This window comes from Drosophila melanogaster, chromosome 2R (assembly GCF_000001215.4).
Source record: "Drosophila melanogaster chromosome 2R".
Lineage (NCBI taxonomy): Eukaryota > Metazoa > Arthropoda > Insecta > Diptera > Drosophilidae > Drosophila > Drosophila melanogaster.
The window spans coordinates 16,963,520-16,972,193 of NT_033778.4; the positions used below are offsets into that span (position 1 = coordinate 16,963,520).

Genomic DNA, 8,674 nt, shown 5'->3' on the forward strand with positions numbered 1-8,674 from the left:
AACAATTAATTGGGTATACGGATTCAGGTGCAGTAATTACGTTGATATATGCCTCTTAGCCCACGCCGGTCACAACATAAATAAAGCAGCATTACGTATACGCAAGGGATGCCAGCCGGCCATGTGAGTGCGAGGTTGTGTGGCTATAGCCAGGACACATATCCTGGCTGGAACTGAGAAAGCGAGTCAAATGCCATGAAATTTCATTACCTTCGAGAGCAGCGGCAAATAGCATAAAAGTTAAGCTGCTAGCTAAACCAATTACCCTAGACCCGCGATGTTTCAGCTACCAAGGGAGCAACCTACCGAAAGCAGCAACAACCACTGAACTAACTACAACAATAATGTCAACAGTGAAACCAGCAACAAAAACAAATGTGTTGTAGTGAAGCCCAGTCGGAAAAGACCGGGGGAAAATTCTGGGAAGAGGCGGCGAAAAGCAGCAACTGTTGCCCACTGAAACATCGAGGAAATCAAAAGCTTTGGCCACAGAGCTGCCGAAATTCCGATTTCGAAAACAAAAGTTTTAGCGGGAAAATTTGGACAACAAATTTTACTTTTTAGAATGAGTAATAAATTTTAAAAATGTATTATTCATTTTGGTTTAGTTAGATAAATCATTTTCAGTACCATAAATAATTTTGTTTGCTGATCATCAAGATATAAGATGTTCTGACAAATTTTTCAGATAATTTCATTGTGTGAATCTGTCTGAAAAAAGGATAAAATGCCACAACTTTTCGGCGGGGACATTAAAGAGATTTATTTATTTCTGGCAACATGGTGTTCTGAGCGAGTATCTGAAGCGAATAAACGAAACGAAACGGAACAGGAGCAATTCCTTCACTTGTCAGCTAGGAAGCTCACCCCCAAAAAAGGAGAAAAAATAACCCCCTACCAAGAAAGGAAGCCAGCTCACTTTCTCACTGCGACTGTCAAAAACTCATTTATTATTTAAATAATATGCAAAGGAGACGGGGCCGAAGGAAACACGAATAAAATTCAGCCTGTTGTTCATTTTTATTTGGAGGGGCCAGTGCAGAAGGAAAAGCAACAAAAACTTTTGTGTCAAAGTTCGAGCGTCTTTTTTTTTATGATGATGAAGATGATGATGATGAGGCCCGACAAGTTAAATTTCCCTCGGCCCAAGGATGTTCGGTGTCAGTCCGCAGACATCCGCTGTCAGTTGGTGTGGCGAGAAAAGATACAAAATTTGGCAAAGCAAGTTTTCGCAATTCGAACAAGACAATACAAATCAAATAGTTGATTGCACATGCAAAAAACAATTCGCCAGTTCATTTGAGACATTTCGGCCTTATTGTAAATCTGGCTAAATTGATACACTTTTGTTTTGCTCAAATTAAATTAAGATAATAATTCAAGCAAATGACACGAATATGACGGAAATGAGTCCAAGTGAATTTATTTCATGACATTTACCACTTAAAGTTCCTTATCATTGTCACGACCCAGGAGTTAATATTTTGCCCAGTTCACTTTCAACATAAATAATTGTTTAGACGCACGTGCACGTGACTTTATTGCCTTCAAAGATGGGGTCTTATCATTTGGACCAAAAGTTTGTGACACTCGGACCCTATAAAGTTGTCCTATGTTTTGTTTGATGGCCATTTGGAAGTTAATTTGATGTTCTTTGTCTGTCGTCCTAAGATAAAAGTTACATTTAACAGCAGTTAAGCGAAATATTATAAAGTTCTCAAAATTCTTAAAATTCCATAAACTCTAAGCCTTAATGGTAGGTAGGCAGCACATATGAGCATGAAGTTATTAAAGGCAAGGGTATTCTAGACGACGTCCATAATTTCCAGTAGTTTACCTTTTGCATAGCCCCACCGCCTGTCCCCTCCACTTGATTTCCCATCATTTTGGCCAAAAACATGCAAGCCGGAGGAAGCGAGAGGAAAATGCCCGGGAAATGTGAAACTCGGGAGCTTGCGTGACCCGAGTGTAAGAGGTGATAAATAACTGCAAAATGTAGACATCAGAGGCAGCAAGGGCTCCGTTCAGCAGGTCTCCTCCTATATTCATGGGTGGGACAAACAAAGTTGTTGGACAAACACGGTAAGGGCTTTATGAAGTTGGCCCGGCAGCTAATAGGCCGACAATTGGCCAAGTTAGCGGGGCTAACGAGTTTTCGGACTATGGACTCCCCAAGATGAATGAAATGCAATTTTCTGATTGCGCCCAGAGCATCCCGAGGGCCTTGGTTCGCTTTTTCCACACCCATATTCAACCATTTCGTCCTTGGCAGTCATATGAAAGTGAAGATGTACATGTGCAGATACTGGGGGCAATAACAGAACAGAACAGAACGTCATGAATACGAAATGCACTGGATTGAGATATATTTTAGAATGCAAATGGGCTATTGTCCTTGCCTCGTCCTTGGCTAAAAATAAACACAAATGTAAATATGCTGCGGGTAAGACAAAGACAGCCACAACAATCGCAATGACAATCACTATAATAATAACAGTGCAGACGCAAAGTGCTTGTTAAACAATTCCGCAGTAACTGCGAAACATGAATGAGTGAGTGTGCAAGTGAATGCGTGAGTGAATAAGACCGATCTAACGAGCTATGCATAAGCAAATTATCTCAAAATGGTCAGGTAATAACAGTGCTTAACACTAAATTAAACCCAAAACACACAATTTCATTCGTGTCAAACATATTCAAGAAGATAGTTATTTTCGTTTCGGTTCTGCCCGATAAATTGTTTCGCGGTAATTCCAAATGAATGCCCCAAATTTGACAGCTTAATTGAGTTGCACCGGTGTACTTGACATCTGGATATTTGTGGACACAGCAATAAATTACTAACGATCTGTGACACGTGGCGCGCTGTAACTATCGAAATGAATTGGAAAACTTAAATTAAATTGGGCAACAGCTAGAGCGGTAATATTATTTTACGTAATTTCAACTATGAAGTAAGTAAACTCTATAGAGAACAACAGTCCTTTAATGGTTCATTCACATCCACCCAAAATATGTAAACGTTTTTTATTTTATATTCATTCATGGATATAACATGAATTTAAATCTGCTCAGCAGTTCATATAAAAATAGAAGAGACTTTATTAACACAGATATTTTATCAACGATACACTCATTAGAATCTTCCACAATGATGAGCAATTACCAATTCAGCAAAATGACATACTATATATCACAATTAATTGAAGCAATATTACGAGCCATATTTATTCATCTGTTAAAACCGCGCAACTGCGGCACTCGTATTTCGAACAAAATATATATAAAGAAAATTATTAGAAGACATATTTTTGTTGCTATCGGGCTTATGGTAATTGAGTTAATTACATTGTGAGTGCACCTTTTTTCTCTTTGATTAAAAAGCTGGGTGCGTACTTATGGAATTCAATTTAAAAATTATAGGTCCGCAGGACTTTCGCTTGAATCAGAAAACTTTCCATGGAAATACGCCCACATTTTTGCTTTCGATTAGAGCACTTAGTTTGTTCATGTAAATGCGAGCTGAAAGCGGCAAAAATTTCACATAATCCACAAACAGGCAGCCGGAAAAACAAACAATGAACTAGGAGAAAATCCAGGGGCACAAGCGACAGCCAGGACTCCCAGGATAACTGCCGCCTGTCCGTGCATATTTTATGAGTTCCACAAGTGGTCAGCGGGGAATGGGAATGCGGAGCGGAGCGGAGAGAACGGAAAGCAGCCCTAAGCTTTTAATTGGCCACGGAAAATCGAGGCCAAGTTTTCCACTGGGGGTGGCAAATTTGAAAACTCTGCTACGAATTCCCGAAACAAAATACGCATTTCATCAGCCAGCGACAGTGTGAAGTCATTTCACCCAGTGAAGTGCTCAATAAACTAGTAAATGAGATATTCCCACAGTCGGTTTTCATTCATCCAGACATTCAACCACTTCCCACCTTTTCAATTTCACCGCCCACACAATTGATTGACTTCTGTTTTTTGGGTGCCTTTTGTCTATTAAATTCCTCGCAAACAAAATTAAACCAGAAGATCATTATTTTGTTATGGCTGCACATTTGATAAATATAAACAATGTTCCGATGGCAATTTATGGTAAAATTCAAAAATAATGTTGACCGGAACCCGGGTAGATATTTCAATAAAATACGAATATTTATATTCTCTCAGAAAAGATATAACTTATATTTAATGTATTATTTATTAAGACCTGCGGATATTGTAGCTGATACAAGTGTGGGAACGTTATTACAAATATAAAGAAAAAAATAGTACATATACTAACCAAGTTAAATCACTTTTTACGATAAATTTATTAAATATAGAAATTCGCCTAATTAAAATTTCTTATCGAATTTTTCAATGAATTATGGCGTTGAATTAATAAGATAAGCTACGAATTTGAGTTGTCGAAAAAGTTATTTATAGATATTCCTTATAATTACGAAAAGGTTAAAATACACATATTAAAAACAATAATATGTACAAGCATCGGTGGTTCAGTGGTAGAATGCTCGCCTGCCACGCGGGCGGCCCGGGTTCGATTCCCGGCCGATGCAAACAAATTTTTTTTTTATTTTTGTATTTAGCTTAAGGTATTTACAAAATTCGTACGAAAGCCGAAACACCCATGAAAATAAAAGAATTTGGTCAGCCCATTACCATAAATACAAATGAATAATATAAAAAAATCAATCAATTTTTATGTGATTTGCTACATGAAAGCTAGATTACTCATACGCCCCGAGTGCTGATGGAGAAGAAAATTGCAGAAAGTTCACAAATTACCAGCTGAGGAAGGAGAGCAAGAAAAGTGGGAGGTCTTGGGCATGATTAAGTCGTTTTTTCAACCTATTAATCATACGCCATGTTGGCCATTTAACAGTTTCTCACTTGTCATATTAAATTATGCTTTGAGCAGCGCGACGGGGATTAAATGTATTCATTATTCAGTAAGTGCACTCACTTAAGAGTAAAAGAGGCAAGAAAAGTAGCCAAAAAGAATAATGCAGAATTTCCATCGAGTGGGAAAAGTTTTCATCGATTGCCTGCGAACTTGTAAATTATCGGAAACTTTGTAACCGCAAAAAATTGAATAATTATGCAGAAGCCCTTCAAAATGCAATGCAGAAGTTGGCGCTTTCATGCACACACACTCTTGCTAACTTACTGTCTGTAAATATTTAAGTAAGAATCTTGTGGCAGCCACAGGAACATCGGCATTATCAGGACTCCTTGAGCGTTGGCATAAATATTTAGGATCCAACATCCTGGCACACGTGCATGTGATGATGAGAAACCAACTAGGGCGACGGTAAATTCGCATACGAGCTGCCAAATTACACTTTACGCGGATATTACGCATACGACGTGGTGGCATCGCTTTAAGTTGCACAAATTTGCTGGATAAATACGTGCGAAGGACACAATTTCCAAGAGCATACTAATTTTTCTTATTTTGCTTATTTATTCTTATTGAATTAATCCTTCAACTGTTGCTGCTGCGTTCTTACTGCCAATTTTATTTGGCTCTCATGGCATATTAAGTGCCAGCAATTTACCAAAACGAAGCATGCAACCCGGGCAGCCACATTGAAAATAGGAGGCGTCACGGGTGGCAGAGGGCGTGGCACACACGAGAGGGGCGTGATAATGAGCTGCAGTTTGTTTTGAGTCATGCGCTGGGCGGGGTAAAAAGGAAATTTGCTTCGTCTATCCAAAGTTAACGAAGCAACATTTCATTTGACTTTCTGTCGAAATGAAATCAGTGTAATCCAGCCTTAAATCAACTCAATAAGCGAAAAAGTGCCGGATCTCAGGCTCTCAGTATACATTGTAACCGCTAGCCTTTTGTTGGCCATTCTTAATGTGGTGAACCCGAGTAAGCTAACCTGTTTTCACATGGTATTAAAGGATCTTCTTTAAGTGCTTTGTTTGCTTTAATATTGCTCATAAAATGTACAGCCATTTGCAAACTACAGAAAAATTAATTAGTTATGATAATCAAAGTAATGGAAATTCATATTATATTTTTAAAATATTAAAATGTGTTTTCTAGAACTTAACGAAATCATCAAATGTTTAGAATCTATCATAATTAGGAAAAATGAAAGTTTTAGTACGAGCAAAACATTAATTTCCTGCCATCTCTAATTAAAGTCAGACCGAAAAACTTTATAGACCATTAAAATTATACTGCAATTACAAATGTAAAATCAATCCGCAAGCTGAATGTGAAAATAAGCCAGAAAAAAGGGATGAGGCATGAAAAAGCCTGCAGCAATTGGCACAAACCAAATGGCTCCACAGTGCCAAAAACCACACAAAAAAAAACCATGATAAAAGAGGGAAAGCTGTGAAATGCTGGGAAACTGAGAAGGGAAATTCCAGCAAAAGTAGAGGAAACAGTGAAAGGAAAAGCAGAGGAACCAACAAGGGAAATGGATCAATGTCGAATGTCTGGGAGCTTGATGGTAATTTGAGAGAGAGCTTATGCTCCCCATTGTAATTGTGATTTGGATTCGAAGAATCTGAAATGAATAGAAGCAGCTAAAGGGATAGACATGATTCAATTACGAAGCTCTTCCCGAAATCAGAGGTAAAAAAACCTACTTCAGTGCGTCGCATATCTGAGTGATAGGAAACATTTTCGTAAATTGTCTAATATGAAACATTATTTACTTACAGTAAGCCGAAAATGACACTCAATAACATTAATCTCCTTGTAATTTATCCCTTAGGAGTCCTTTTACAAACCCCAAACCAATCATTGCTGCATTGTTATGCATACATGTGACTTTTCCCTGTCGATACAGCATAGTAATTCATTTCACTTTCCCAGTTTTTCCACAGCACAATTTTTTATGTACTGATTTTCCTGTCGATTAAGCCCAACGGAATGAACACTGCCCAACTGCAACCCAAACTGAACAAAGGGACATATGTGGATATGTACAACATACCCAAATCCAGTGGCAAATTGCAACATATTTGCATGTGCCACTTGCAACATTTACGATCGACTAAAGCACTCACTCAATCATCGCTGGGGGACAAGAACAATAACAAACAGCTACCGAAAATACGACAAAAATTTCCGCAGCAAAGAGGGAAATCCCGCAGGAGGGAAAGTGGAAAAAAACTGGGTGGTGAGTGTAAGGGTGAAATCCATCGATTGCGTGCAGCGTTAAATGTCAGCCCGCAGCCAATTGCAGATGTCAACACATGCATGGCCCCCCCCAAAAAAAAAGGAAATGGATCCCCAACACAGTCACACACTTTGCGCCTAAAAATTGGCAGACATTTTCGCGAGTGGGTGAATTTCGGAAAATGTTGTGATTCATGCCCGCTTTTCCGGCGGCTCATTGCGCGTCGAATGCGTTCAATTACGAAATGCCAAAACTGTCCGGCGAATTCGTTTCAATTTCAAAGTACATTCGCAATCACTTTGTTCATTGTGCTGCCTGTCAATTGCATTAATTTATAATTATGTGCCGCCCGCCCACACAGGCACATCCACACAAAAGACAACTAATTAAGGCAAAGCAATTAACTTAAGCAGCGACTAAGTCGGCTCACGAACCACTTGAAACTCCAATTAGGGGCGTGGCACATCCACAATCTGTCTAATCCCATCGAGGGTCCAAGGTAATTTGGTCGGATATCACGATTTGCCTATTACTCATCCCTTCTATGTATTCAATCTACCGACTTTTCCTAGTTGTTTGCACTTTGAATTAATTAAGCTGAATTTGATTTTAGTGATTGTGTCGCTTTTTCTCCTTTTGATTGCAAGCTGTTTAATGCAATGTAAACAGAAATAAATAAAGCTTTGGGCCGGCTGTCGCACAATCTTCTGTTTGCCTCCCACACTATGTTATATAATACGCTTTCCCGATGCTGATAAGACGGCGTACTGAATACAAAAGAATTGGGGCAGATGAAGGAACAGCTCCTTTTAATACCCACCGAATTAGGGGACGCTCTTCCTATTAAAGTAAAGTTTGTTGTGGTATATATATATTATTAATAGAGTACAAAATAAGATTATAAAATAAGATAATAATAAATATATAATAAACTACGAATATATTCAAATTTAGAGTTCAATGCTTGAAATATATTTCATAATTCAAATACTCATGGTTAGGGTAAAAAAAACAAAGCCAGACTACTGAAAGAATATTGGCCGGGGATTGTATTGTGCCTGCATAAAAAGTTTTTCATCGCAATCAAAGAAGTGTTCCCGAAATAAAAACTTCCCAATTTTCCTTCTAAAAATCAAAAACAAAAGAATATGTCAATATATTTAAGGCCTCAAAAGGGAAATCACTCTTCAAACCACCCCAACTAAAAAAAACCCAATTTTTTTTTTATCTCCGCTCCAAATATTTGCTTTTTTTTTCGGGGGGGCTAACGTATGGATGTGTGTGTGGGGCATGATAAATTTTGAAAATTTATTTGAGCCGGTCTGTGGCTGCATTTGAAGTGGTAACCATTACCAATGCCACGATGAATCCCCATTCTCCGTTTTTGGTGTATAAACATTTGCATGGCAAATTTTTGGAGTTCTTTTATTTCGTTTTTACATATTATTCGGTAAATGTTTTATTCATGCTGCCCCACAAAATCCCATTAACAAATTTACACATTTTCAATATTGAAAATGTGCTTT

The 8,674-nt window shown here is 38.2% G+C and overlaps 2 long non-coding RNA genes and 1 other non-coding gene across 3 annotated transcripts; all 3 read left to right on the top strand.

Annotated features, from left to right (window-relative positions):
- The first annotated feature begins 775 nt into the window (after positions 1-775).
- lncRNA:CR44376 (long non-coding RNA:CR44376) lies at positions 776-1,375 on the top strand. Its single transcript, NR_124584.1, has one exon. It is a non-coding gene; the product is annotated as a long non-coding RNA:CR44376 (long non-coding RNA).
- A 3,113-nt stretch (positions 1,376-4,488) lies between these two features.
- Positions 4,489-4,559, top strand: tRNA:Gly-GCC-1-8 (transfer RNA:Glycine-GCC 1-8). Its single transcript has one exon. It is a non-coding gene; the product is annotated as a tRNA-Gly (tRNA).
- A 1,316-nt stretch (positions 4,560-5,875) lies between these two features.
- lncRNA:CR44377 (long non-coding RNA:CR44377) lies at positions 5,876-8,176 on the top strand. The gene has a single exon (NR_124585.1). It is a non-coding gene; the product is annotated as a long non-coding RNA:CR44377 (long non-coding RNA).
- Positions 8,177-8,674: the final 498 nt, after the last annotated feature.